Raw genomic sequence first — 22729 nt, 5'->3', positions numbered from 1 at the left:
GTCACATAAAACAAGTGAAGCTTCCAACCCATAAATTTTCTTAAATTTTAAAAGTTCTTCCTTTTAATGATCAAAAATTGGTTGAAAATGGATTTTTTTTAAATCGAAGCCCGTCTAAAGGCGGGGTTGGGTTGTAGAGGGTTAAGCAGCAATCGATTTTAATAATCTTAAGATTTTTTAAATGAGCTAAACATTTCACGTGCAACATTGAAACAATCCAATCAAATAAACCTGAAACTCGTATTTAGGCTTTTTTTTAAATATTCATACGAAATGATCATCCAATACAAGACTTTAATGAACAAATTATGTTAAATACAGTGTTTGGTTCAGTCGAAGTTAATCAACTTGTATCTCATTTTAGTGTTATTAATTCTCATATAATTGAAAGTAACTGAACACAGCGAAGTGGTTCGAATAACGGCTGTGTCAAACGAACATTTATTTTTATTATTTTTCAGAATACTAAGCCATTCCAACAATTGTAATTTTGGTCGGCTGGGGATCTTTATAGACATCAACGAGTTTCTGTGAAAATAACCGCTTTGTGTTTTTATCTTCTGAGCTAAATGGAAAAATCGATGAAAAAACAAGCTAAAAAGACGTAATATAGAACGAAAAACCTCAAAGAACTTTTGAACTTTGGATAAGGTCGTGCAAACAGGTGTTACTGGGGCAACACAGCCACGTCTTCATCGTCGTCATCATCATCATCATCATCATCTGCGTTTAGAATTGCTTAACCTTTTCCTCGTTGAGGCCATCAGTAACGGTCGGATTTTCCCACCCTGTACTGTGTCATTGCTTTCGCTTTTCATCGTCTGGTAGGGAGAGCTCAAAAAGGTGATTTTCCCGTCAGGAGTGGAGTGGAGAAGTGAAATGTGAGTGAAGAGATATGACGACACTTATCAACAGTCAGCGACTCTCATGTGGCAGCAGCTGAGTTTGGATGCTGGGGTGGAATCTAAGCCGCCTTACCATCATGGCTGGCAGCCGGCAAAGATTTCGTTGATTCTGGATGATGTATATGAAATGATCTATTTTCAGTTTCCGAGATTTGGGCGGTGTCGTGTCGTCGTCGTCGTCATGTTTCTTGTTTTGCTTTGACACTAATGGTTCCGATTTGTAACGCATCTGCCACAGAAGAGTTCAAGATGGTGGGCCCGGATTGCTAAGTGACTCTGGGAGGTTAATTATGACTGGTGAGTTTCGGAGAAAGGTCATACAGGAAAATGTGTATGGATGTGTGGCTTGGAAAGTATATTAAAGTTTTAAGTATTTTGTTAGGATAGTTAAAAAATAATTATGCAGTTTGGTTTAAAATCATGTGGTCTTTCAGAAAAGTTAAAAATATCCAGTACTTTGTTTACCAAAACTGGAGGAAATCCAGTTTTTTTTTCCTAAAAACTTAACAAGTAGCCTTATGTGTGGGACAAACATCCTTTGCGTTTTTCATCGTTACACTCTAAAGAAAACCCCGCATAGTTACAAAAAACACGAAATTTCAAAAATGACCTTTCTGGGTTATTGCAAATTCGAAAAGCGCTTTAAATTTCCCATAAAATTGCATGTTCCAAAATTTTTAACAGCTGAGTAACGATTTTGGAAACATTTTTTGTATTTTTTCAAAGAATACTTAATACTAGGCTGCAAATTATTTAAAAACACGTTTTTTCGAATGTTCAAACATTGAAGAAGTCGTACCGCCCCTCCGTCACAAGATATCGAGCAATGGATCTCGGATTCGTAATCAGGGGCAAAAGTTATCACCGAAGACAAAGTTTCATGCAAATATAAGAGGGGTCCGGGCAACTGATGTGTGAGTTCGCGGAAAAGTAGTCCCGATTCGTCCCTGTTGACGGTATATCACAAAAGTTAAGTGAATGGTCCAATTCAACTATTTAAAAGTACAGTTCAGACTCGATTATCCGAAAACCTTGGAGGCAAATTTTGACTCAACAGGTAACTTTTTAACAAATCCCGGGGTGTTAAAAAGTAGCTGGAAAAGTTAAAATTTGCAAAATAGAGCGCTCTGAGGCCTCCGGATAATCGAGTCTGGACTGTACTCACGAAAATAATAATGAAAACATTATTTGCAGATTTGGAGTTCTCGGGTCCGAGGAGCACATTAATAAAAATCGGTAAATTAATCGCACATAAAGCACCGTGCGTCTCCAGCAAAATGCATTTGGTGCTTCTTTTTATGGAGAAGTTTGGTAAGCAATTCTCTAAAGAATGAACAAATTAATTGAAAATTTTAGTATTATATTTTAAGTTTATTGTTTATTGTTTATTGTAAAAAAATATCATTTGACTACTTATGGTCTTTATGATTAGGCTTATAAAAACTAGCGACGACACCGACACATATACATTAAAACTGACTAGAATACCAGAGTCGAGTACGTTGTTGAAACATGGAAGTGGAAATGTTAGGACGATAGAGTTGAGAAAAAACATTAAAACGACTACACATAAATCGAATCGGCTCATGTTGTCCATAGTTGGTGTTGCGACGTGCGAGCTGCAGGTATGGACGTTGGCGGAGCGGCCTTTCGGGAGCGTAAACTTGGATCTGCGCTAGGATCCAGGGACTGTCGATTTCGCCAGCCAGCACTTTGGCAACGAACGATGCTTGTGAGATGTGCCGTCATTTTTCAAGTGTGTCCAACCGCAGGATTCGGCAACGTTCCTCGTACGGACTCCAACCAGCAGGATTGTGCGCACGGCGAAGGGCAAGTCGAGTAAATTTTCTCTGGACTGATTCGATCTTGGCTGTCCAAGTGCTTTGGTATGGACACCAGACAACAGAGCATAACTCGAGGATGGATCTTACCAGCGCGCAGTACAGGGAGCGCAGGCATGCGACATCCCGGAAGTCCTCAGCGATCCTGAAGATGAATCCCAGCTGACGGTTGGCTCTGGACACGATGTCATGACGATGGCTGGTGAAACTGAGTTTGCAGTCCAGAGTAACTCCAAGATCTCGTACTTGGGTCACCCGCGCCAGTGTGCTTCCCGCGATGGCGTAGTCAAAGATCACAGGCTTCAGTTTTCGATGGAAAGAGATGGCGTTGCATTTGTCAATGCTGATCGTCAGGAAGTTACGCAAGCACCACTCGTTGAAACGATCCAGCTGTCTCTGCAGAGTTGAACAGTCCAAAACGCTCCTTACAACTGTGAATATTTTCACGTCATCTGCGTAGAACAGCCGACATCCTCCGGCTAGCAGCAGTGCCAATTCATTGACGAACAGGATAAACAGTAGGGGCCCTAAGTTACTGCCTTGGGGAACGCCAGACAGACTGGTGAATATGTCCGATTCAGAGTTCCCAATCCTGACACGCATACCCCGGTCAGTGAGGTAGGACTTCAACCAGCGAATGAGATTAGCAGAAACTCCAAGTACTTCCAGTCGTTTCAGAAGAACTCCGTGGTCGACTCGATCGAAAGCAGCCTTGAGGTCTGTATACACAGCGTCGACTTGCGCTCCAGCATCCATTTCCTGAAGACAATGAGACACGAATTGGGCCAGATTCGTGGCAACCGAACGTTTCGGAATAAATCCATGCTGGTCTGTGGAGATGTAGTGTTTACAGCTCTCAAACAGGACACTGTTTATGAGGATTTCAAAAACCTTGGAGCAGGCCGAGAGGAAGGTGATTCCACGATAGTTCTTGATGCTACTTTTGGCACCCTTTTTGTGGACTGGGAACATAAAAGAGCGTTTCCACTTGGCCGGGAAGGTACTTTGACATAAAGAAAGGTTGAAGAGGATAGAAAGAAAATAGAATAGAATAGAGTTTATTGTAAACTCCAATAAATTTAGAAAGCTTGCTAGGCTATTATACATTGCTATGCAGCTGTTTGTTTACTTTTGAAACATAGCACTGGAATTTTGGAAGGTGTATAGTTGAAAGGTTTAGTATTGCCTTTTGCCTCTATTTAGACTGGAAATGTGATATAACAATGGAAAGAATGTTAAATTTACACATTTTTAGAAGATTTAGATTTTGAAAATTTTCCAAGCCATACGTCAAGTCACTATTTTGCTTACTTTTCCGTTGTAGAAGATCCGATTCATTTCCACGGATTCAAGTTCCTTCATTTCCATGGATTCAAATTCAAGTTAAGTGATTGTAGATAAGCCATGAGCCAGCTGAGCTTAAAAATATGGTTTACATTTCTATCAAGAGTTTATTTTCGGTTACAGTTTGCATTTGCAAAAAAAAGATTTTGAAATTGTTTGTATTTTATTTAAGTGCAACATTATCAACTATGGCGCGCAATCGTCTGCAACATTTCCATGTCTTGTTACACTGCGCTGCAACGTATCGTCCACCCACCTCGTGTAACAACTTGCCAATATCTAGAAAACCCGCCAAACCTCCTCTCACGAAAGTCAGAGCGTGTACGCTGCGAGGTGGCGTTGTGGTGGCGTTTGTTATGTTGCATACCTCACCCCCCCATGCTTCCCCTTTTTGTCACAGTAAATGCCGGCACCGGGCTTTCTTCTTCTGCTTCCCTCTCCTGTGGCGCTCGTGACATATCGCGCGTGACGCCACCACCGTGGATACTTTTTTCCTGCCGAGAAGACGATGACGAGGAAACACCAGGCCAAGTCCGGCGCTCAGTTTCGATTCAAGTGTCGGAACGCTCGGATGCTCTTGCCTTGAGCACTCTCTCCCGGGCTCGCGAAGTGTGGTTTCCTGTTTGGTCCTGGGGACTTGGTTGGATTTTTGGACTTGCAAATTTTATCATTCGAAGTTTTGAGTGGCGATTGAAAAAAAAAAGTTTATTCAATTGTGGGGTCGAAAAATCGAATAAAGTTTTCGTGATTTTCTGGTTCAGTCTTTACGCAGTTATCTTCGATAAGATAATAAAGTAAACTGAAGTCGAGGGATCAGACAATGTGAAAGCTGCGTAACGACGGAATGCTGTTAGTTGATCCAGTCAGGATTATCACGGATGCCGGCTTGAGCAAGTACGACGTGTTCAGTGTTTGTTTGTGTTTTTGGTTTATTTTTTAGAGTTAAGTGTTGCGATGATTGCGGTGGCAAATAGTGCATTAAGTCCAATTGAAGATTAGAAAACTCGCGAAGATCAACATTTGCTCCTCGGCAAATAAGTCTATCATCATTACCGTGAACTGTGCGGCATGTGTGTTTATTTTAATTTAGGATTTAGATGTTTATACGATCTTGGTGGTTTCGTTGCGTTCAGAGTTCATCCAGTAGTGTACAGGGTTGATAAGTAGGCACAGCCAAAAATTTGGGGGGCTCTTTGACATTGTACTGCACGCGAAAAATTTGCGTGCAGTGCAAGTGCTTGTCAGTTACACGCAGTGCCCTTGATTTTTAGTGCTTATAGCAACCGGTGTTGATTTGACCTGTTTCCACGTTTGAAAAAAAACTGCAAATTTTCGTCTGAGGAAAATGATCCGATCCCTTCACATTTAGAGATGCAAATCTTCACACCGGATTAGATTTTGGCCAAGTCCCGCCTTGCGGTTATCCCTGGGGCAGCGGTGTTAGTTTTAAAGGGTCACCGGTAAGATAGTCTCCGCCAAGTTTTTCCTGGAAAAGACTCCACTACGCGTAAAGAAATTCGGCAATTAGTTGTGGTTCGATTCTCGTTCCAGAACGCAGAAAATGGTCTATGAAGAAAGCAGAGCTGGTGGTTTATGCGAAAGCAATGATATTGTGAAATGGAGAACTAATTATTTACATAGATCGTAGAGTAAAGCTGGATTTGAAAAGAATGTTTTTTCCTCCACCAATCCATCCGTCCGTTGCTGTTGTTCCTAATAAAAATAAGACAACCTGAGTTCCCCGAGATGCAACCCTTTTTGGAAATTTATGTGTATGATTAGCGTTGGTTGTTTCGAATCCCATAATTGTGTTACAGGGCAATGTTGAAGTGATAAAAAAGGTTCAATTTGCTTCGCTTAATGGTTCAATTAAAACAAACTTGGAGTTTTGGCCGGAATGAAATAAGCACACGTGCAGTGAAGTGCTTGTAATGTGACGTGCTTAAGAAAATGTCAAGCACCCCAAACGAATCGCGTGCTGTGTTTTATCATAGACTCTAAAAAATGTGGGTGCTATGATTTACATAAAGCACGACCCTTTAGTTTTTTGCACTGCATTGTGCTAATTCATCTACCCTGGTAGTGTAACATATGTGTTGTGGTTTCTGGCACTACATGGGCGTTTGCCTATGTGACGAGGCGTTTGATTCAATTAAATTAATTTGTGTGGTTAGGAAGCAAGGGAAAGCGATGAAAATTCAATCAGTTGAGTGTGGTTGGAAAAGCATGTTTTCGAGACGATTTAATTGAAATGTTTGGAACACGGCGTGTAATGACGCAATTCTTGATTCAGGAAGAAGGGTCATTAACAGAGTCAAGTATGTGAACTGGAAGTGATACACTGTAATTTTTGACTGAGACAAATGCAAATGCGGATTATAGTTAAGGATTGTTATATGGCAATGAAATTCAGAAGATAAAAACACACAAAATGTGTCATTTTCACGACAATCATGTCTCCTTGGTCGTGGTCTTTTAGGTTAATATGTTTTTAATTACACGTCATTAACAATAAGTAAGTACGGATGCGTCAATAATTAAGTTATTGTGGAAATGTTGAGCAAAGTGAAGCCAGTTTGGCGGCATTTCTTGAATATAAAATATAAGCCATATAAACATATAAACATATGCAGAGCCGTACCTTGGGTCCACGGCACCCTTGGCGAAGCATCAATTTGGCGCCCCTCCAAAATTTACCTGCATTTTGATAAATTGATGTTAATATTCAATGATTGCTTCAATGAGTTTTGATTTTATAATTGCAATTGGAGACCTAAATATGGTTAAATTCAGAGACACAGTTTTTCATGTATTATTTTTCACATTAATATTAGATAAGTTGAATTGAAAATTTATTGTAGGAATTAAGTTGGCTGAATATTTTCTCAGATTTCATAAAATCGATAGCAGTGTTTAGTTTTTTTGTTAAATTTATTTTTCAGAAAAAATGCACAGAATTGAATGCTCAATCAATCAGCAGCAGAACCAAATTTCGTAAAAATCAATTAAAGATCATTAAAAATCCAGCACAATTCATGATGAAACTAATTTTAATGATAATAATAAGATCATTACATCAGGTAAAAAATATTAAGAAATTTTTAACCATTCAGTTTTAGTGATTCGCCCATACGATGCCTGGGAATATTTTTCATAATTTTTTTTAGTTATGTTTTGCATTGATTTTTTTATCGGTATTTTTTTGATTAATTTTTAATTCCTAAAATTAAATTTTATATTCTAAAAATATATTTTTCTGCAAAGCTATATGAATGTTTTCAAACCTAGATAAAATATTATTTGTTTGTATTTAACTGAAACTCATTTTTCAGAAAATAAAAGTTTAAATATTTTCTCATTACCAAAGCTTTTTAGACGATTTAATATTGATCCTTACACTGTACCTTGGACTTTTCCCGCACTTTTATATAGCACTTTTGACAACAACAATTCTAAAAAACTAGGAAACCAGTTGTTGTTTATTAACATTTCTAAAACTAACGCTAAAACTAAAAAAGCTCCGAACAGCTTGTGTGCTCTGAAAAACATATTTTTTTCTTGAAAAAATAATGTTGGTCATAAAGCCGTTTTCCCATTTCAAAACTGTAGTATTTCGGGACCCGTGTTGTGGGGGTAAACTTGGTTGCCTCTTGGAAGCTTAGGTGTAAAAAGAGGTTTGCAATTGCCTCAACAATCAAACCTTCGAACATCTAGTTTCGAGTAGGAATCTCGCAATCGAGAACGCCAAGGCAATGCTGTAGAGCGAATAATTTGATTTTGATTTGATTTTTTGAGTATTTTGAAAAAGCGTAGACAATGCACAAAGTTGTTTATAAAAGAGGAAATCGTGCTAAAAATATTTAAATATTTCATTTTTCATACTTTTTAATGGTCAAATAATTCCTATTTCAAAGAAGCTCAAAATATGACCATATTTTTTCACAATTTTTGCTGATTGTGATTCACAGCCAAATTAACATGAAAATAACATATAGTTGGACATTTTTTCAGTTTGAAAGGTATGACTTAAACTTCATTAAACAACGGTTCAAATTTGAATGCTGTATTTATTTTGAAAAGCTCTTAGAGAACTCTTTGAACTTTCTGCCACTTGAGCGCCCCTTCTTTGATGAAAAAATAAATTTAGCATTAAGTATGAATTTTTAAAAACACTTCGGTAGAAATATTCATACAATTGATTTTGGCGCCCCTAAATATTTTTTTATATATTTTAAACCAAATTATCTAGTTATTTGTAGTTCTACTTTATAATTTGGCGCCCTTTCTGTTTTAAATACCTAATGAGGATGTTATAACTGACATGAAAATTTTGTACAATCATCGATTTCGGCGCCCCCCAAGGGCTGGCGCCCTTGGCGGTCGCCAACTGCGCCAACCCCTAGGTACGGCGCTGAACATATGAAACACAATAGCTTGAAGGACTTTTAAACAAACTCTAGAGTTTGATAATTTTTCAAATCACTGAACACTGTAAGTATAAGATAATGTTGAGCAATTCCAGCCCAAAACAGGAGGGAAGGCCAATTCTATGATATTTTTTTGATTTTTAAGACTAAAAATTAAATTTGAAGGCGATGTCACGATTTTATTTTCGTTCATATTTTTTGTGAAAATAGCCTAAGATGTTGCCAAAAGCAGGATGGTACGTCTCTCCCTAAAAAAATTCAAAATATTATTTAATGAAATCGTTTTTCATTTATTTTCAAAAACCGAGTGCGGTAGTCACTTTTCCAGAAAATTTTACATACAAATCTCCATATTTACCATTGTCCTAAATCCATTCCTTGTAAAAATACAGCGATTTTAAAAAATAAAAAAAGGTCTTGATAATTTTTCGATGGTTTTTGGAAATTTCTATATGTGAGACTTGATTTTTCAGTCTCGCAAATATTTGAACCGGAAAGCTCGTTTTTTTTTTTTTTGAAAATTTGGACGTATAGACCAATTGTAAAAAACATTATTTTAGATTTTTTTTAGTTGGGACATACCATCCTGCTTTTGGCCACATCTTTTTCTTTTTTCACAAAAAAATTGAATGCACAAAAATCGTGACATTTGACTTTTATTCTCAAAAATTAAAAAAAATCTCATAGAAGTGGCGTGTATTTTTCTCTCAGTGTATTTTTTTCAGAATATACGCCCTTCTCAAATGTAATTTTGGAGTGCAACTGACTCCATAAAAACTCATTTTTGCCATTCTGTCGAAAAAGATGACGAACTACTTTTCCCTACCAAAAATAAAAGAATACAGTCATCCCTCATATTCGGAACAGTTTACAGATCGGCCAATGTTCAGAAAATCATAGAAAATCGATAATTGAACTTAATGATTCGCTTTTACCTTCATTTGAAAGCTTTTCTTGTGACCTTTCGAATGCTGTGTCGAACAACAGCAAATTTTAACTTTTATATCAAGTTTTTGAAGAAAAACATTGACCCTTGAAATCCACAAATTCGGAACACTTTTTTCTTACGGATGTAAACAAACTTTGGTTCTCTCCATGAGTACACAATTTTTACAAAATAATGACTTCACGCACTGAAACCAACGAAACTCAAGCTTAGTTATGTTTTATGAATGGTCTGATAACTTTTTTTGTAAAAATATCAGTTAAATTCAGGTGTTCCACAATCGTGGGGGGCACAATAACATCCCACAATCATGGAACAGGCAATTTGGAGGCAGAGTTTTGCTGCTCTGGATAAAGTAGTCTTGGAATGGGGTTTTTGGTTCAAAAAGTACTACTTTTACTAGTGGAATAGCAAGAGAATGTCCAAATGAAGGTCCTAAAAATAGTAGGGTCGACCTCGACACAAAAGCTGCATTTGGCATGTTATTGACAAATGACCACAAAAGTGTTCCGAATTTGTGGGTGTTCCGAATATGTGGGATGACTGTACCTTTCAGAAATGGGCTTCGATAAGGGTACGAAGTATTTGAATTGTTTAGCACCTGTATCGAAAAGCCTGTGGAATTTCAAAAAATTTTGTTGCAGCTCGCTGTTAAATTTGACTTTTCAGCACTCGTTGTATTTATCCAACTCGGAGAACCTCGTTGTCTGAATTTACGACTAGTGCTGAAAGTTTTTTTTCAGCTTGTTGCATAAACTACTAAATATTTCCCATTTTTCAGCACAACTTTTTCGAAGGTCCAAAGCAATAAAACTTGATCCTCCGATTTTCCAGTTATATAATGTCATGTCCCACCCGTGTGGATCAATCGGACCGCGCACTAGACTCACAATCCAGAGGTCGCCGGTTCGAATCCCGCGGCGGGCGCTCTAAAATTCTTTGTGTAAATATGGGTATTCGGCGCCGTCGCTCCGTGCCATACTTTCATACACTTAGGAGCCCAGGGCGGCGAAGTCCTTGTAGATAAAAAGGAAGACACTAGTGGTTGGTACTAGCAATGGTGGCCGACAGCTATAAAGTCAACTTCGTTTTTAATGTCATAAACTTCAACATCGAGTAAAAATGTAAAAAAAAAACATTTTCTGATTGGGATTTTTTATCTGGACGTTCATTTATGGAAAACATAACAGACTGATTCTTATCACCCTAAACAAAATAAAAGAATCATCACTATTTTCCGCATTTCACTATTCATTGCCCTTTATTAAGCAGTAAACTCTCAAATACTATATCGGTGCTTTCTGCAAATTAAAATGTTTTGTTTTGTTTTTCAATAGTTCAATAGATCAATATACAGAAACAAATTATGGTAATATTCATCAGGAAATAATGACAAAAAATGTGTAATATTTCATCAGGAACTGGTGAATTGCCTGCTTTTAAAATTTTTGTGTAAATTTTTTTTATGATAATCTGATATTTTTCTTAATTTTGATCGTAGTCACAGGTTAGTTTATATGTTACATAAACTCGTGATGAAAGAAGAAGTTGAAAATATTGCCACATACTCGAGAAAATTTAACTCAACTTTTTGGAGGACATGGGCGTTGGTGGGTTCAAGTTTTGTCATACTTAATTTTTAAGTTGACATAATTTTCATTACACATAGTTTTCATAACATTTTTGTGGAAATGGTAGCAAATGTTTGTTAATCATATTTCAAAGATATTAGTATCAGGTGTGGCTCATTTTGTAAATGTCTTTTTAAGAATTTTATCAGACATTCAAGGAACAACATCATTATTCTCTTGCCTAAACATCAAATTTATTCTAAAGAATTTTGGTGGCAATCGACAACATTAGTCATGCGTTGCAAATATAAATATCTACAACCATCGGGAAATGATAGAGTGCATTCGACGATTTTTCTTGTGTTTTGCGCCGGCAACCAGCAGCGCAACCATCAAACGCGGCCGCCCACCCATCGAGAAAAAGTTTTACCCTCTTCACACACACACAGCCACGAGCATGCACGGGGAAAATTTTCATTACGGCGAAACGTGCAGAGCATCACTTAGACGCGTGAAAATGGTGTTACTCTTTTAATCGTTTCAGCCACTCTGGAAACCACCGCGCCACGATTCACTAAGCTGTTTGAGTGTTTGTGTTGCTTGCTGCAGTGCTTCGTGATGTTGCTCGCAATTAGGAGGACTGAATACGAGAATGGTGCGCGAATCCTCTCGGCAAAATTGGAGAGATGTGATAAATTGGTTGCTAAACGACTCCACCAGTCGTCACTGGATGAGGTGGCAGGTTGCGAGATAATTGGCTGAGCTGTGAATGCCATTCTGGTTAGTGAACTTGAAGTGGTGCCTTACTTTGAGAATTTACTCTAAACTTAAAAAAATATTTTAAAAGTAATGTTTTTATAAATTAATTTTATTATTCTATTGTTTTATGTTAAGTTCATGAGATATTGAAAAAAGTGACTTCTATAATACTGAATCGTATGGAAAATGTATTAAGTTTGAGATGCTTATTTATAAGGTATGCTCAGAACACCTGTAAAAATGAAGCCCTGTAATCAAGGACAAAAGTCAAATTAAAACAACTCTAAGGTCTCTGCAATACCTTGGGACTTTTGTTAGGGAATAGTGTTAAAACGCTTTATGTCGGTACGTTTTGTATTTTTTTTAAATGGTAAATCGATAATAGAGCCTTTCATTTCCATTCCATCTCAAAATAATAGAGAGAAATTTGGTAAATCATACTGCTCAGTCCTCGAACTCAGCTCCGTTACAGTTTTCCAAACAATCGTTTCTCCAATGATGATGTTAAACGCCAACGCCTAAGGCAACACCGTTTCCCTTTAAAAAACACAATGACCGCCTCGAGACGACCTTTCCCGATTACTTTTCGTAAATAACTCAATTCTCAACCTCCCACAGCCGACCGACCAATCGACTGGAGTTCATATTTACCTGCCAGAAAGGGGTCTCTCTCTCTTTCTCGCTAGAAGCACACTTGAGTTAATTTGCTTGGGGCTTAATCCAGCTCGGCCGACGACTCGCTAAATTTTCGCTGCTTAGCAAACGATCACGACTCTCTAAATCTACAATATTATCCGTACAGTAATACGAAGGCAAGCATCGCAGCGTCGTCTGAATGAGCAAAGTGGCACTTGAACTTTTTCTCGGGCCAATCTAGGAAATAATCGATCTGAGCTTTTAAATTAAACTTTCTTGATAAATATATTTTATGGCACAGTGTTGGTGATTTAATCTAATAAAATGTTACGCACAGTCACAACAAGGCAAAAAAATGCATGAAATAAGTAATTCGATGCATTAAAATTAATCGGTCAAGCCGAAAAATGTTCTAAGCATGCAAGACTGTATTAAAAATATAGTAGAACAATTCTCAGTTGAGTGCTAAGTACATCGTAACCTTACCATCGAGACTATTTTTTTCCTTCAATATTCAAGAAATTATGTTTGTTTTGAAAGCAGACAACTTCAACGTGTATCAGTTAACAAACAAATGCATTCTTAAAAAAAAAACTTATCAATAATATTTCGAAAAAATTGAGACACATGGTGTTCTATGAGTAAAGCCAAAGTTGGATTGTGGAAAAATAGAATGGACTGAATTAATAATGGAAATTTATTTACAAGTCGTAAGATCAAACTGACAGTAATTGTGGGTAAAGACTCTCACCCCAATCAAAAATTTTCGTGATCTAAACATGAGAAACCACCAAAATATTGTTTCAAACATTTTTGAGAAACCTAACCTGTCGTGTTGTTTTTTGAAATTCTGTCAAAAAATGCCACATGATCTATAGATGGCTCCACAAGGAAAGTATTCTTATAAATATTAGGAAGGTAAAATATTCATATTGTTCAGTTCCTCGCCGCGATTCTAACGGAATTTTAATAGTCTGGTGTTTTCCCAGGAATCGCTTTATTTTATCTATCTTGTCGAGTTTATGTTCTGTTCAACGTTTTGTTGTGCTACCACAGAATCTATGAACTATTGCTTTTCAATCACGGTGCTCCCACCTCATTCCTGTGCTGTGGTTGCGCCATTATATGAAACCAGTTCAAAGTTTGAACCAGCAGACATAAATATTTAGTTAGCAATCCGGTATCCAACCATTGATCCCGACCGGCGAAGTCGTCCTCCAGAGGGGGTGGCCGCGTGGCCAACGTCAACCGAGTCACAACAAAAAACGATAAAAAAAACCTCAAAGCACTGTCAGCACTGTCTCTTTTTGGTCGTTCGTTACTGGCAAATGGAGACGATCGGGAGATGGAGAGAAAATGGAGATTTGCAGCATCCCTGAAAAGAAACAAGCAATAAAAATTCCAACGACGTCATCGTGGTTGTGCAGCGCGGCGTCCATCCGTTGCTGTAGGTCAATGACAACCGGGAAAGAAAAAAATTGGGCCGATTGATTCCGATTGTTGTATGCGGGGACCAATGAATGGTGGGATTTTGTCCAGTGTCCTGTCATGACACATTTGACTGATCATTTTCGCTAAACAAAGCGAGACAGTATTTCTCGGATGAGTAATCAAAAGGTCGTAGTTGCCATGCTCTTCGCAGAAATTATTGGGGTTTAAAGGCAATGACGACAATTTACAAAGTGGAATGACGTTTAAGCTTGATTAAATATTCAAAAAATTATATTATGAATTTTTAAACGAAACAAGAATTCTCTGCACCCAAACATATATCATTGACTTCCAAAGTAATTACCAAATCGACGTGACCGTGCTATCTTGTCGCATGTGAATTTTAGGCCAAATGAAGCTGAGAACACCTTTTTGGGCTGCTTTCAATGTCTCTCCCTTAGACCTTCTCAGTTCCCAAAAATTTAATGTCCTTCCTGAGATATTCAACAAGAACCGTAAAAAGCCCGTGAAATGTTGTGACTCTTCATAAGAGAGTAGTTGGGATCTAATCGTGCTATATTGTCACACCATGGAAGTGCGACAACTGGCTATAGGGATTTTAGTCAGAGGACATTTTGTCACATCGTCGTGATCGAGTTATCCTGGCGCACGTGCATTTTGGGACACATTGAGTTAACCTTCTACTGACCAATTTTTTTTCGAAAATATTTATTTTTCCCGTGTTTAGGAGGTCATTTTGAGCAACTTTTGTTCTACGAAAAACTTCACTTCTCTTGTTTTATGTTTTTCTAGTTTCATTTTTAGTATTTTAATTTGCATTTATCTTATTTAGTTTATGTTTGTTTTTGGTAGTATAGAGGAGAAAAGCAATTCGCGACAAAATTTTGAGGCTAGGAATTTTGACAGGTATGATTTTCAAAAAGTATTCGCCTCCTTTTCTCACCCACAGAAAACCTGGGAACGAGGTAGCTGTCAAACTAGGCCAAAATGTTAAAGTCACTCACAAAATGAACTTTGAGTGATTTGAGTTCTTCTCTGACGTCACGATTTTCTCCTCTATTTGGCTTATTCTTCCACCTCCTATCATTACATTTTGCCTATCCAATTATTTCATGTTTTTACAGTCACTTTTTTTTTGCTTTTTTTCACATTGTTGTTGTTGTTGTTAATTCATTTATTTCTGGCAGCTTTAACCTTCTTGGTCATTCGCTGCCCTATTTTTTCACATTGTCTGCTATAAAATGGCACCATTATCATTTAAATTGTAAAAAATGCGTAGAGGCATAGTCTGGGACACTAGAAAAATTACTGTATACTTAAAATAGGAAATGTTAGTAATAAAACACAGCCAAAGTTGACTCCTAAAAATGACATTTTTAAAAACATTGGCAAAGTCACATAAAAAAAGTAAAACTTCCAACCCATAAAATTTCTATAATTTTAAGAGTTTTTCTTTACAATGCTTTTTTAAAGATCAAAGATTGGTTTAAATTGAAGCCCATCTAAAGGCAGGGTTGAGTTGTAGAGGGTTAAGAACGCCTTTATGTACAGCTCTCAATGCCTTTTGACCTTCACAGATCTCTATAATTCGATTTCAATCCTGAAATATTCAACAAAACCCGAAAAAACTCCGTGCTTTATTGTCACTCTTCAAATGAAAGAAGTTTCGGTCTGATCGTGCTATTTTGGCACATTCTGAAAATTGATATAAGTGCGACAACTGGCCAAACAGATTTTAGTCAGAACGCGTTTGACACATGTACAGTAGGGTGCCCAGAAAAAATGACCCCCTGCTCCACAAGCGGAAAACGGTTTTTTGGGTTATTTTAAGCATCTGTGTAAATTTTGAGCTAATTTGGTTAAGATTGCCTGAAGTTGGTGAAAAAACTGTTTTTCATACAAAAATGACTTTTTTAAATCGCGAATAACTTTTCAGAATCGAGTTTTACAGCTTTGGCATGTTCTACAAAGTTGTAGAGCATAAAATTTCCAATAAGAATCTCACTTTTGAGAATATTTTGATGGAAGAAGTGCGCTCTGCAGACAAAACCGTAAGAAAATTGGTGTTTTCATACAGTTTTCGATTTTTCCCATACAAACTTCACCTTCGAGTATCAATAGGGATGTGGCGTTACATCGTGCTGCCATCTGATTTTTTAAGTGCAAGAGTGGAAAAGTGCTGGGTCATCGTCTAGACGGCGTCCTATCTCGCCCAGCAAAATGAAGTCGATAAAGTAGTCGGTTTCGATTGAGAAAAAGTGGAAAACGTGATCTAAAAATACATAGGGACGTGGCGTTACATCGTGCTGCCACCTGGTTTTTTTAAGTGCAAGAGTGGAAAAGTGCTGAGTCATCGTCTAAAAATAGACGGCGTCCTATCTCGCCCAGCAAAATGAAGTCGATAAAGTAGTCGGTTTCGATGAGAAAAAGTGGAAAACGTGGTATAAAAATAGCGACGCCATCCCCCTATAGCAAAAATCCGATGGTAAACACTAAACACTTAATATTACACACAATGTACAATTTTTGCAAACACAAAAAAAAGTTGCAACTGATGGGATTCAAACCCAGAACCATAAGTAAGGACTGGCGCCTTAGCCCGCTCGGCCATCAGACCGATGAAAAATGGGAAGGCTAAACGTATTTTAAGCTTGACATTTCGGTCAAGTAGATTTCCCATACTTCCCATACGGCTACATATTTCAGGATGTAATATTACACAGAATTTGGGTGTGGGTAAGTGTTGACCGATTTTGCTCATATATTTGGCCTAGAGTCCTAAAATAGCTCAAGGAACAATATTCAGCTTGTGGAGTGAGGTTCTGAAAAAAAGTTCCATATTCTGGGCACCCTAATGTACAGGAGCGGCCGTGGCTGACTGGTTACGGTGTTTGCTTTGTAAGCGAATTGTTCTGGGTTCGATTCACAACGAATAATCAAAGTCGCTCGAGGCGGGTTTCAATCTTCCGTCGTTTGGATTGGTAAGCAAAGATGCTGACCACTAGGCCATGACGACTTGGTGAGCGTGGACTGGAATTAGGAATACTGTTACAGATCGCGAGTTGTGGCGTTATAACCATGGCAAATAGAGTCCAGGGCATAGGGGGATGGCGTCGCTATTTTTAGCCCACATTTTTCACTTTTTCTCATCGAAACCGACTACTTTATCGACTTCATTTTGCTGGGCGAGATAGGACGCCGTCTATTTTTAGACGATGACTAAGCACTTTTCCACTCTTGCACTTAAAAAAACCAGATGGCAGCACGATGTAACGCCACGTCCCTATTTGTGGAAATACAATGTCCCATCCTAGAGGGTCCCGGAGTACCTGCGCTAGGGTCTGATTAGATAAGATTAGATTAGAACTCGTTTGACACATGTACATTCCCGACACATGTAAACATATTTAAATATAACTTGGGACTCTGGCAACCAAACTCAACCAAACTTCGGGACAATGCACAGAATGGTTAGCCCAACTTGACTTTCATGATTCAAGTATAAATCAGATTGCGCTTTCTGCCGCAGCCAGTTTTTGCGACAAATGAACAATGGGAATTTAGTCAGCTGCCGTTTTATAGGAATATCCCTTTACCAGTTTTTATTAAAACGGGACCATCCATTAACAACGTGGACAATTTTTTGGGAATCTGTAACCCCCCTCCCTCGTGTACAATTGTCCATACAAAAAACTGAACTCAACTGAACAAAAATGCTAATCTAAAGCGGGTACAACCGCCGTTAGGTTCTTTTCAAATCTCACGCCTGGGTTGCTGCTAGTACGTGTGATACAAAAACTTGACCATCACCCGAATGCATCGTTGAAAATCCGCTTCAGAAGTTTCCTTTTTTTTCTTCGCAAGGCTGACTTTTGGCTTAATCACCGTTGTCGCGTCGGAGCGTCATGTTTTTTTACGTTATTGCGTAGGACTGCGGGGAATTTTGTCGTGTTTTTTTGCACGCTATCATCCGGATCTATGTTTACATTGGAAATTAGCAGAGGACTGTCGAAATGGTCATCGCAGCGTCACCATCTTTGTCGCGCTTGGGTTCCGAGTTAAGCTCTGGGTAAAGGTTGCGAACTTTTTCTGCTGCAATGGGGTAGAAAGGCCGAATTTAGAGCAAAAAAATCATCAAATCATTTTTATCTGGATCAAATTCAGAATTTGTTATATGGCGTCATCCATACAGTATGTCACGCAAAAATCGGCCAAAATTAAATAAATATTTGTCTAATTATTTATTTTTTAGAATAAACATTGCGATATAAAAAACTGTTTTGTATCTTTTAAAAATGAGAAGACCTGCCCCCCCCTCCTCCCTCTTCCCCTTCCTAAAAAAATAATAGTTACTCGGATGTAATGCAATCATAACATTGACAAGAAACGACTTGGGCGTAATTTTAACCAGTTCTTCCAGGATGCTTTCTTCGGACTGGCTGCGCTTGTGTTTGATTAGATTAGATTAGATTAAAAATTAGGAGACCTGGTATAACATTCAAGTATTGAAAAATCATGCAAAGTGTTTTTCACAGCTTTGTATCTAATAAGTTCAAACCATTTATAGAAGTTTTCTTATGAACACCTTGCTTTCAAAAAACGGAATCGACGTAACACCTTATAATGTGGCCCTCTTAAACCTTGCGGTTTCGTCAACGGATCCACAGGCGTGTATCGTTCTTTTTGCGACAAGAATTCGCCTCCCGGGTCTCCTAAGTGTGAAGGTATGGCACGGGGAGAGGGCACCGAATACCTTTATTAACACTTAGAATTTTTGCGTCTGCCTCGGGATTCGAACCGGCGACCTCTGGATTGTGAGTCCAGTGCGCGGTCCGATTGATCCATACAGGCAGAATGCTTTCAAAGCATTTATTTTTCTCAAGAAAGAATTTGCAAAATATTGAAGTTCCAGCTGAATAAAAAAAAATGTGACTATACAATCAATTATAATGTGATACTTTTAAATTAAAGTAAGCAAAACATTATAGAAAAGATTGATCCATACAGGCAGAATGCTTTCAAAGCATTTATTTTTCTCAAGAAAGAATTTGCAAAATATTGAAGTTCCAGCTGAATAAAAAAAAATGTGACTATACAATCAATTATAATGTGATACTTTTAAATTAAAGTAAGCAAAACATTATAGAAAAGAGGATTTAATTTAATTGTGTACATTTCGAATTAATATTATGCAATCATAAAAAACCTAGCGTGACGCCACAGTCTCGCAAACCCCCCCTCCCCCCTTCGTCACATCTTGTCACACTTACGGTAACCCCCCCCCCACCCCCCTAAGAGCGTACGTACTTTTTGGATGACGCCTATGGAATGGCTTTTTTGATCTGATAAAATGAAAACATGTGAAATGTTATCAAATTTTAGTTATTTTTCACCAACAAGACATAATGAAAATTTCTGAATATTTAAAGATGGAATCAAGGTCAAGTTCAGTTACGTTAAAATATTTGTTTAAGCTTTTCATAATTGAGGTAAAGAAAGCTTACCGAACCTGTAAATAAAAAAAATCACAGAATCCTTGGTTGCACGATCTTTTGCTACAAGTTCTACGCCCAATGGTGATGTCCATTGTCGTCACAAGCAGTCGTATCGTGCTAGATAAACACCCTCAGAGTTATAAAAAAACGAGAAGAATAAAAAAATCTTCCTTTCCTCTTCTCATCAAGATCGAAAACGATGCTGTTTATTTTGCATTAACATCTGGCCTTTTTATGTTTCCTTCCTAGAAGAAATGCGCTGGCAAATTTCCCTCGCTCGCCCATTGATCTTTCCCGTCCGTGGCCCATCGAGAGTTGAATTTGCGCGTACTCTCGCGCGCGGGCCATCATTAGCAAAATCGCTTAGAGTGTGCGATGGTATGTGAGATGGCAGCAACACAAAAAAAAGTTACTGAATGAGAGAACCTTAGCAGGGTTAGGTGGCAACAAAATTAGCATAATTCAAATATACGTCAGACTGAGTTGATGAAAAGTTCCCTCGTGAATGAGTTCATTGTTTTGAGCTTAAAATAAACGACTGGTTTTTAATGGGTGATCCTGTTTACAGCAGTTTTTTTTTCACTAATCATGTCAGAAATGTTTATAAAGATGATTTGGCTCTGCTCTCAATTTCGGCGAGAAATGATAGCTCAACCTAAGTCACGTTCGCGCCGATGAACACCTGACTAAGACCCTCTGGTTCACTTCAAAGTCACTCTCTCTAAATCAGAGCAGTTGATCTCGCACGTGCCACCAATGATTGGGACAGCGATTGCGACGATTCTGTCCGCAACAGGGGAATAAACGGAAAATAGTTTTGCCTCTTCTTTGTCAAGTAATTCGCACACCGTCGGGGCGTGACCACGTAAGAAATAAGTCACAAAAAAACTAAATACCCTCACCCCAATTTGTACCGTCATCGCTCAAGGAAAACCGTTACGAAACTCAATTCAAGTCACGTCAACGCTGGGAGGATGCTGCGTCCTTCCGTTTCTTGTCCCTATTTTTTGCTCAATCTGGGACAACTTTTTTCCCGATGCGGCCAGCAAAATGTCGTCGTCTTGTCCTCCTCGCCACATTCCGGTGGAGTTCCCAAGTTCCGCAACAACTCACAGTATAGTATATATATAGTAGAAGAATAGAACAGAAACGAGTGCATCTCGTCGCAACATTTTGGCCTCTGGGCGCCATCAGGTGAAAAAAGATGCAACGCGCGCGGTTGATGAATACGTGAGTTTGCGAGTGACTGACTGTTCCAGGATGAATTGCAAATGCTTTGGTGCAGGTCCCGCTGCTGCAGCTACGTCAGATGTCACCTTGGGCAATTACTTTGTTCGAGTGAAAGATGTCGATGCAGAGTGAAGTTATGAATCAAAAGACAAGAATTTCAAAGTCACAGCTTGCACTTCCACAATTTCTCATCTGTATTCAGTATACTTTCATCCATGTTTTGGTGCAACATTTACCTTTCCTTTGTGTTTTAAAAATCACATCATAGGTTATGTATTGTTAATAAAATACTCTTATTGCGTTTTCCTTCCGGAATTATCGGGTTTAACTGCAAGATATCTTTAATATTATTATGATCTCAGATGATCATGGTGTAATAATGAAATGTAATAACCATTTTGTGAAGTAATGCCTTACCTTTTGACCTTCACGGATCCTAAAAATTCGATTTTAATCTTGAAATAATAAAACTCCGTGTTGTCAAATGAAAGATGTTTGAATCTTGTCGTGCTATCTTGACACACCCTGAATATTGCTGCAAGTGCGACAACTGGCCAAAGGAATTTCAGGTAAAAACGCGTGTGACACACGTACTTGCCTGATTACCGTAAATATTTGTAATTAAAGCTCGGGATTCCGGCAACCAAATTCAACCAAACTTCGGGTCAAGGTGTTTGTTATTGCTTACATTGTGTGCTCTAGTTTTTGTTTATTCAATGTCAAACATTAAAACGCGTTTTTGTCGTAACGTGAAAAAGCGACGTGTGACAAGATAGCACGTCAACGTCGAATTGGTTTAGTCCCCTCATTGCACCAAGCGATTAAATCTTGTAAGGAAAATCCATTTTTTTATGATTAAAAATTACATTACACGCTATATTAAATCCGGACTCGTTCTCGATTTCTCTAGAAGGTGCTTTACAATATTCCCCAAGAGAGTATTTCAAGATATATTGAACAATGTTTATCTTCCTTTTTGAACCATATAAGGAGTATTTGCAACTTTCGAAATATGTTAAAATTTATGGCATCATATTTTTTGCTGTGTCGTTTTTTATCCCTTCCCTCACCATGTCCCTCTGTGAGACCTCTGTGCTCTCTTATACTAAGCTTGCTGGTTTTCCTATCTAGTTAGCATAAGAGAGCACAGAGGCATCGATGTGTCTGAAAATAATTAAGCAAAAACAATATAGTTTAAGCTTTACGTGAGTTGAAGGTTATAAAAATAGAGCCTTGTCTATCTTGATAACTTTCCAGTTTCTATTTTTGAATAAAATTTTGAGACAAATCTTATAAAAAAAAATAATAATCATTAAAACTTAAGCTCAATTCAAATTTCAAATTTTGTTTGTTTGTGAAGTTTTGTCCACAGAAAATGGTCGAAAACTTAACTAAATCCGCAAGTGCTTGTCACCATGAAATAATATTCAAGCAAAGGATTTTTTTTTATTCTGCGACGACATTCTATGGATTCCTTCTTTCTCTTTCTTTGAAAGACGAAACTGCAAAGCTTCTGAAGATTTATTCTTGGTTCATTTCTCTCAGTTGAGTGGACACAAATCGGACAGTATTGCTATTGAAGAATTTACCTCCTGCCAGAAATTTACAATTGAATTGGTGAAGCAAGTTCCATCGTACACTTCTTTACCGAAGTCTTCAGAAGAATGTACGACTGTAAACTGTACAATACTCTCTTTCTGTCGCACGCTGCTGGCTATCACAGTTTGGCTTGTGGAAAAGCCACACCGTTTTCCCTTCTTCTTGGCACATCTGTTGCACATTGCACTACAGCGTTTGGTGAAACCAGAAACTGAAAAGTGTAATATAAGCGATAGGAAGGAAGTAACACCGATCGCACGATTCTCGTAAAAAAAATCCTGAAAAGCTCACTCGGAGAACTTTTGTCGAGGGTCTTTTTAAAATCGCTGTCAACCACAACCACGCACGCTCACTCATACACACACACACACGAGCACTGTTGAAATGCGTCGAAAGAAAGAAGCTTAAAAGAGAAGCTTAGGGATTATGGGAGAAAAAGGACAATAATTCTCTTGGCAGTCATGACCGGAAAGTGACAATGTCATTATCTGTACTGATGAAGTATATTCTGTAGTGGTTTATGG

At 38.0% G+C, this 22729-nt stretch overlaps 1 protein-coding gene across 1 annotated transcript in view; it reads left to right on the top strand.

Moving 5' to 3' along the window:
* Positions 1–4627: 4627 nt before the first annotated feature.
* LOC120421097 (QRFP-like peptide receptor) overlaps positions 4628–22729 on the top strand; it is a 47387-nt gene continuing 29285 nt past the window's right edge. The window contains exon 1 of the mRNA XM_052706306.1: positions 4628–4984. The gene's annotated coding sequence lies outside the window, so the exon portion shown is untranslated. The remainder of the gene's footprint in view (positions 4985–22729) is intronic.

Source organism: Culex pipiens, chromosome 1 (assembly GCF_016801865.2).
Source record: "Culex pipiens pallens isolate TS chromosome 1, TS_CPP_V2, whole genome shotgun sequence".
In the NCBI taxonomy this organism is placed as follows: Eukaryota; Metazoa; Arthropoda; class Insecta; order Diptera; family Culicidae; genus Culex; species Culex pipiens.
This window is presented reverse-complemented; position numbering and strand designations above follow the sequence as displayed.